The sequence below is a fragment of the Capsicum annuum genome, unplaced genomic scaffold (genome assembly GCF_002878395.1).
Source record: "Capsicum annuum cultivar UCD-10X-F1 unplaced genomic scaffold, UCD10Xv1.1 ctg3223, whole genome shotgun sequence".
In the NCBI taxonomy this organism is placed as follows: Eukaryota; Viridiplantae; Streptophyta; class Magnoliopsida; order Solanales; family Solanaceae; genus Capsicum; species Capsicum annuum.
This window is the reverse complement of record NW_025838924.1, coordinates 73,777-82,998: the sequence shown is the minus strand read 5'-3', so window position 1 is coordinate 82,998 and position 9,222 is coordinate 73,777.

Genomic DNA, 9,222 nt, shown 5'->3' with positions numbered 1-9,222 from the left:
GTGCTACTATCATAATCAAGTGCACGTTTGTATTAATAAACTTTACTAAATATTATCACATTCACATTAGACAATGCCTCTATACTTATAATAATCGAAATTCTCATTCCCCGAAAATAGAATATAATTGTGCCTTAAGCCTATCAAACGTTGATAGCTTATAACCTCTTTTAAGATTTTGCTACTTCAGGAGCAAATCAAGGCATACATATGATGTAGAGAATTTTTCTCTAACATATCTTTCAGAGTTACCTAACTTCAAAGTAATTACCTCTTCTATGAGCTTTTGAAGTACTATGAAGTTTAACTATTTTTCTTCTTTCAGATATACAATGCACTGCGACCACATTTATTTAAGGGAATGGAGCATATTCAATGATACATGTTTCATGACTTTTCAGCAAAAACATATTATTTTACCTTAGCCATCATAATGTCATCAATATGGTGCATTGAGATTCAAACTCATTGTCTTATCTATATAAATGTGTCTCTTGCTATAAATCAATGGAACTTAAACCCAACATCTTTATCATAGTGCATCAAAACTCTAACTCGATTTCTTATTCTTTTGGTGTGATAGAACTTCAATCTACCATCTTACCCTCAAAGATTGACATAAACATAGTACATTAGGTACTTAGCCCCTGAACCTTTTGAAAATATTATGTTCAATAGTTTTTATGGGCTAAGAAATTTTCCAGCAAGGTTGCCAACACCTTTGAAATTTCCAATTAGCTTGTAATATAACAAGTTATGGCAAGCAATATATATAAAGGAGACTTAGAAATATGTTGATGTGGCATACTTCTAAGGCCTCCATTTCTATTTTCCTTTTTTCTCAATTTTTTGACATTTTTTTTATTTTTCCTCTATTTACTTGCTATATTAAAAGAATTAATAGTAATAGTTTTTACATTAACATTTCTTAATTACACCTCCTCATTTACTCTTCTTTATTATACATACATACATACGTACATATATATATGTGTGTATATATACATACATATATATATGTGTGTGTGTGTGTGTATATATATATATGCAACTCTTTATGGCCTCCATTTGATTTACTTTTTTTCTCTTTTATGAAACTTTTTCATTTCATTTCTTTTAATTTATCAATTTATTTACTAATCAAAAAATTTATTATATTTATTACAATAATTATATCAAATGAGTTAAAAAGAAAAACCTTTACCTTTTACTCTTCTCTACTTAAATTATATCTCTCCTCAACTCTCAGTTACTTAATTCAAATGATTGAACCATTCTATAAATAACAAACACCTATGAAATTGTTGAATGTTCATTTTCATTTTCTACTACTTCTTCTTCTTCTTTATTCATTTTTTTCTTTTCTCCTTTTTTTTATTTTTCCTTTCATGTGTTTTGCAGCTCATCAAACATTTCTCGAGATGAAAGATTGTCGACAAATGAAGAGGTCTCGAGATAAAGGGGTAAAGAAAGAACTCTTTTATAATAACACTAATTATTGTTGTTTTTTTTAGTTTTCAATAAAAAAAATTGTAAACATATAATTCTTTTTTAATAACACCAATTACTATTTTTGTTGTTTAATTTTCAGTAAAATATTTACTATAAGAATATCTAAATATTTGTCTTTTTAATTTTTTGAAAGTATAATTTTTTGATTAATTATTTTTTATTGTTTGGGAGTTATTATTAGAAGAAAGAAAACAATGAATGAGGTATGATATTTTCTTTTAAATAAGATGAAGTAAGGTAGGGAGTAAGAAGAGAAAAGAAGAAATGAGAAAAATATTAAAGATACGAACATTAAAGAGAAGGAAAGGATAAAATAAGATACAATGTGCATGCAAGATTAATTAGATTTGTATTAAATATATAAATAAATAGTTTTGATCTAAAATTTTTTAAAAATATGTATGAAGGATATTGAATCTTTTTCTACTTTGTTTTAACAAAAATAAAATTATTTTTCACTTGTAATATATTAGATAGAATTTAGGTATTTTAGAAGGATAAAAATACTTAAGTGATAAACACTGAAGAAAAATACATATATACAATAAAAAGTGAATAACGTAATTGCTTAAAATTTGAAAACTAATTTAAAATTTTCAAACATTGAAAAATTTAATTAATTCGCGCAAAGCACGGATGGCATTGGTATATGTAGTTTTGATGATAACTGCAAGGGACCAGGTCCCTGGATGTGCAAGATACAGTACAGCTGACATGCGTTATCTGCACAGTTTTGTCATCTTGTGTAACAAACTTACAGGTTCTATTTTGTACTGATTAGGACAGCTGATCCAATGATCTTTTAGCCCTAATCATCACTCGGATATAAAAGAAAATAGTCGCCTCTTCATCAAATGGTTTTTGACAATTACAAAGGTGAAGAAAGGCAGTAAAAACCATATTTCAACACTTCTCAAGATCTTAGCTATTTATGAGAGCTTAAATTGAAATTGTTCTTGTGTGAGAATTGATTTGTAATCAAATTACTCATGCCATAGGAGTAGTGTTTTCTTTTGTGAGTGCTTAGGTAGAGTTACCTAAGTTTATTGTAGATTAGAGTTAATCAGTGCAGAAGGTCCTTGGTAGAGTTACCAAAATGAGCTTGTAGTAAAGTTTCGATAAGCGAAAGGAGCCTATAGGTAGGCTGAAATATAGACTGTAATCAGGAGGTGGTGCATTCTATATATGATAGATAACACATTTATTTATTTTCTTTTCATGTCGTATTATTATGTTACAACCCAAAAGTTGAGGTCATAATGACATATACCCCATCCTAACCTGGGTAGGTAAGCCTAAAACCCAAAGAGATAAAAATGCAGAAAGAAGATAATGAAATCAAATATGAAACTTCAACAGAAAGTCAGTCACATATATATAAACATAATATCTGAAACTTAACGAAATAGAACTCCACTCCTAAAATATGATGCCATGAGTAAGATCCCAAATACTAATAAAGAAAACAAAAATGCATAAGTTTGTCTCTAATTCATAAAACAAAGAAATGATAGATATAATTAAGTCCAAAAACATGCCCCAATCTAGGAACTCACCCGTTCTTCAAACTAAGCTCGATCATAGCATGATCAAATGCTCCGAGGACAACACTTTGAACTAGGATCTGCACCAAAAGGGTATAAATAGTAGGAGTGAGTACGATCCACTTGTACTTAGTAAGTATCACAGTTTACTGAGAAAAATAAAAACTAAACAAGTGAAGAATTCAATGAGCATGCTTCCACCTGCATATACAAAAAAGTTTCCAATAATGGCTCAAACCGTATCTCCTAATAATCTATAGGTATGATACACACACACACACACACACACATATATATATATATATATATTCATGAGTCCGAAGTCTATCAAAAACAACCTCCCTACTTCACCTGAGGTAGTGGTATGGATTGTGTACATATTACCCTCCCCAGAGCTCACTATGTGGGAATACACTAGGTATATACATATACATATATGTATGCATATATATATATATATACATATATATATAATAATCAATAAGAACAAATATAAAAAAAACAAAATAAATCCTCACAAACACGAAAATGGAAGTGCAAATAATGCGATTCAATATAGTGGGATTATAATGAAGTAAGACATCACAGGGAAGCCATCACATAGCACCTCGTATACACCTTTCAATCATAAGATTCTTGTAGAAGACCATGGGGAGGGGGGTCACAATCCATATACTTTCACAATCTCAATCTCATGTATAAATTAACCTTGCCAACATATTCCTTAATCAAGGGCTTTATAATGTGTCATGTTTTCTTTAAAAAATAATATTTCTTTCTTTTATCAATTCTATTTATATAGAAGAAGGAAATGCGGATGCATTCTCATAATCAAAACAATATCATGTAATAAAACAATTAAATGATGGTTTGAATAAGCTCAAATCTCCTCAAAATTGAATAAATCATAATATAAACCATTGCATAGCACCACAATAATAAAGAATCATACAAGAAATCTATAACATGATTTCAAGCCTCCACTCAGGCATCACAAAAAAGATAGATGGCATATAATACTCAAATAAAAGCAATATAAACCTCCACTTGGGTATCATAATAATAATCATCTCCCAAGTTAAATATAGTGCTCACATAAGCTCCCACATACGCATCACAACAATAATAATCTCTCAAATTAATAATAATTCTCACATAAGCCTCCTCATGGGCATCACAATAATAATAATCTATCGAATCAATAACAATACTCACATAAGTCCCCACATGGACAACATGATAAAATAACTATCTCAAAACATAAATCTCAGGATAAAGCCCCAAGCCATAGCATACTTTACATGAATGGTTAACTACACAACAAGTCTACAGAGAGTTAAGCTAACCTACCTCAAAATATGAAATTACAAGCCTCGACCTATCAACATGGAGAATTCCCCTTATGTGTGGCTTTAAAATGAACAAAATCTATATAAAAAAAAAAACTTGCATATCAAAAGGATTCTAACGATTTTCATATTAGCTACTTTCATTTTGGATCCAGAAATAGGTTAAAAATTGACCCCAAAGGAAAAAAAGGTAAAATTAAATTTTTTTCAAAGAATCAACTTTTCCATACTTTGAGGATCCTGAATATGAAAACCCACCAAAAATAAGTTGATATCATTGTTAAAATCATTAAAGAAACCTTTTCTCGCGTTACTTGGTAGAACCCCAAAAATTCAAGTTCAAAATCCATGTTTGTGAAGATACTTTTGATATAAATCAATGAATAAAGTTGAAAATTATGTTCAGAGACTCACCCAAGCACTTTGATGGAAATCTCTCTTTAAATTGCGTTTACCGAGGTTTTCAAGATCAACAATAATGAAAATTAAGAAAATAAAAAATTCTATAGTAATTTGCAATCACAATCCCCATTTTGCGATCACGTGGGTCAATATTGACTAGCATAAAGTAAGTAATCATGATCACAGGAGGTGGGCCTCATGACCACAATTGTCAAACCTGACCTGGTTCACTCGACAACTCTTCATGAATATAAATCATACCCTATGATTTTGATGAATAGAGAATTTCCATCTTCGAAATCATAAAAAGAAGACCACAAATACAAAGAAGGATTGCTGATGTGTCAGTTAATAACCAATCAACTAAGGAAATAGTCAAAAATCTTCTGAATAGATCATCAAGATTCATTTAGGACTCTATATAAATAAACCAATGGTGTTAATAGGCTAATTTCAACATTTCTAGCTCAATAAAACATTCAAATTTATCAATAAAAGGTCATATGGTAGCCAATTTTATAGTTGTGGTTATTTGGATTAATATTTTTTGGTGTGTTGCCATTTCGAATTATGTACATATTGTGCACGATGATATTGGCATATGTTGATGTCGTATGTTATACTGTTATTGCAATGTCAATACTTATTTTATACAGTGATATTGGAGATGATTCAGGTTTGTTTTCGTACCTTGACTTAGTATATGTTATGTTGCATTTTATCATTCTTATATCATGATTTTGCTTAGTCGACCAATGATCCCTACTGAGTACCCATTATTTTGGTACTCATACTACACTTATGTACCTTTTTGGTGCTGATCCGAGAACATATTGTCATAGTTGATCATTGTTTATGGGGTGACTAACTTCTAGTGATAGGTTGAGCTTTTTGAGTTTGATTCACCCATTTCCCTCTATCTTTATCTTTAGTCTTTTATTTAATAACAGATGTATTAACCTTTCTAGACTTTTAAGTTGTATTAATACTATTAGATGCTCTTGTACTAACTCTACTAGGTCGTGTGATTGGTATTTTGTATTGTCTATTTTATCTATTTAGAACACTTGGTTTGTTTGCAATTTATGTTTCTTGAATTTGGCCTGTGATAGGCATTTTCTACCGAATTAACCCATTGCATTTGCTCCAAGATATGGTTTTGGATTAATTACTAGCGAGATTTAGTAAGTTCCATCATGACTAACAAATTGGGTCGTGACAAATTATTATTAGAGCCTAGGTTTCATCGATATTATTGGTAAAAGAGCAAGTTCCTAGTAGAGTCCTGCAAATCAGAATGATAATGCTTGTTTCCTATCTTTTAGAGGCTATCGGATATTCTTAAGAGTTCTTCACTTCTTTTAACTCATATCGTGCTAAGAGTCCCAGTTGGTTTGTAGAGTATTTCTTTGACTTTAATCTTTCGTAGATGGTTAGGACACGTGCTACCGCTACACGAGACAAAGGTCCTGACACCAAGCCTAGGGATCCTTCTCCTATTCTGAATAACCTAGAGGTTGTGGATAGCCTCATGATGTGTCCCCATCTGGGGACTAGGATAGGCTCCTTTCTAAAACCCTATTCCTATACCTAAGCTAGAGATTCTTCTGCCACAGCCAGCGGTGGGCTAGGGACCAACCCAGGATCCACCAGGATTCTTTCCTTCTTTATTTTTCAGAGATGTATTGACTCAGCTTGTGGGGATAGTTAGTGGTGTGCCATCTGATGATGCACAGTTGACTTATCATAGTGGTACTAAGGCGGGGGCATAACCATTAGCTACGGCTCCCAAAGTAGAAGTTCCTCCTACACCAACAGTTGCCTAGAAGGTAGTTATCCAGCTAGTGGTTGCTCAACCTACAATGTCTTTTGAGAAGTAAAAAATATTGGGTAGATTCTTAAGATTACTCTGCCTTTATTTTTTGGTGCTACGAGCAAGGATGCATATGAGTTTCTAATTGCTTGTGAGGATAGAGTGGTTTATGCCTTGTTGAGACTCGTGGTGTGGATTACACCATATTTTAGTTGGAATTATCTACTCTTTATTGGTAGAGAGGTTATATGGATTCTAGACATGCTAAATCTTCTCTCTTGTCCTAAACTTAATTCTCTAAGATGTTCTTTGAGTATATATGCCTTACAACCTTAGAGATCATTTGATGGATTAGTTCTCTAGATTGGAGCAAGGTTTTAAGACAATTGTCGATTATGAGGCTCGTCTTCATGAGTTGGCTGGGCACGTGACTTCCATTCTGGATACTAAGTATGGGAAAGTTGTGTACTTTGTTAGAGGGTTGAGACATCCTATTTGTATGTCTACTCAAAGTCTGGTTGCTATGGGTAGGTTTTTTACTAAGGTTTCGAATTATGCTACGGGGGTGAAGGAGATACACTGTGAGGGTCGTGAAGGCTATGATTAGAGGCATTGGTTTTAGGGCAGATTCAGCGGGAGTCATCATATTTCTTGATCCATATATGGTAGTTCACAGAGTAGGTATTATCCGTATCTATCCTATCATCCTTAAAGTCAACCTAGTCGACCAGTTCTGGCAGCATTTTAGGTTACTGATGGAGTTCAATCTAGTGTTAGAGATCTCCCTGGTAAGGGCAGTGGTCAGCCTTCGAGAGAGTGCATCTTTTTGTTATTCTTGTCATGGTGATTACTTCAGGTCAAACGGATCAGGTTGTTCTGGTTCAATTTGGGCTTCCTATTTTACTTGTGGACTTCCTGGTCACTATTAACGTGATTTCCCTAGTTGTGGTATGATTGTTGTTTCAACTCGGGATATTTTCCTTATTAGAACAGTTCATCCCTTAGCTATAGGTGGTTTTTATAATTGTAAGAGTGGTTTCTAGGGTACTCGAGGAAGTTCACAGGCAAGCAGGACATGAGGTCAGTCATGTGCCGAGCTAGTTGGCACGCATGGTCAGCTGTATGCAGTACTTGTTAGACCTGAGGCTGAGACTTTAGATGTTGTAGTTACAAGTACAATTTTTGTATGTCGTCAGTCGTCCCTTGATTTATTTGATCTAGGATCCACTTATTCTTATATTTCTACTTATTATACACCACATTTGGAGCTGAATAGTGATTTATTATCTATGTCATTGCTTGTATATTCTCTCATGGGTGATTCTTTAGTAGTGGATCGAGTATTAGTATCATGTGTTATGATAGTTAGTGATGTTGATACTTATGTTGATCTTATTATTATGGATATGTTGAATTTTAATGTGATTCTAACCATGGAGTGGTTATCCCACTATTATGCAGATATGGATTAATTTTCCAAGACCATTAACTTAGCCATACCCGGTATACCCCATTCATGTGGTAGGGATTTGTTAGCCACAAGATATATGAATTATCTCTTAGGTGTTTGCTAGTATACTTATTTTGAGGGGTTGCAAGTCTTATCTCACTTATATCTGTGATACTAGTATAGAGAGTCCATCCTTTAACTCTATTTCTATTGTCTGTAAGTTTCCTAATAAGTTCCCTACCGACCTGCCTGGTATTCCCCCTATTTGTTAGAATGATTTTTCTATTGATCTCGAGCCCATTACTCAATCTATTTCTATGGCACCTTATCATATGGCTACTGCTAAGCTTAAAGAGCTAAATTCTCAACTTTAGAATCTTACTGGTAAGGGTTTTATTAGATCGAGCGTGTCCCATTAGGGAGCTCCTATGTTGTTTTTAAAGAAGAAAGATAGTTCTATGCACATCTGTATTAATTATAAGCATCTTAGTAAGATGACATTAAAGAACCATTTTATGCTCGCATTGATGATTTGTTTGACCAGCTTCAGGGTGCAGTCGTGTTTACTATAATTTATTTAAGATTTGGTTACCATCAGATGAGGATTCGGATAGAGGGCATCCCGAAGGCAGTATTTAGGACCCGTTATGGTCATTATGAGTGCTTGGTGATGTCTTTTGGGTAGACCAATGCCCAAACCACATTCATAGATTTAATGAACTGAGTATTCATGTCTTATTTGGACTCCTTCGTGATTGTGTCTATCAATGACATCTTTGTGTATTTGGGGAGTATTGAGGAGCATATGCAGCATTGACGATCCTTCTCCAGACTTTGAGAGATCACATGCTTTTTGCCAAGTTCTCTAAGTGTGAGTTTTGGCTTGTATTAGTGACATTCGTTAGATGTGTGGTGTCTAAGGATGGCATAATGGTAGACCCAACAAAGATTGAGACGATTCATAATTGGTCTAAACCGACATCTCCGACTGAGGTTCATAGCTTCACTGGTTTTGTCAATTATTATAGATTCTTCATCGAGTGTTTTGCTACTATTTCATCCCCTGTGACTAGATTGATTTGAAGGAGGTTCCTTTTTTATTGTCTAAGCAATGTGAGTCAAGTTCTAGAAAGCTCAAGGACTTACTTCATC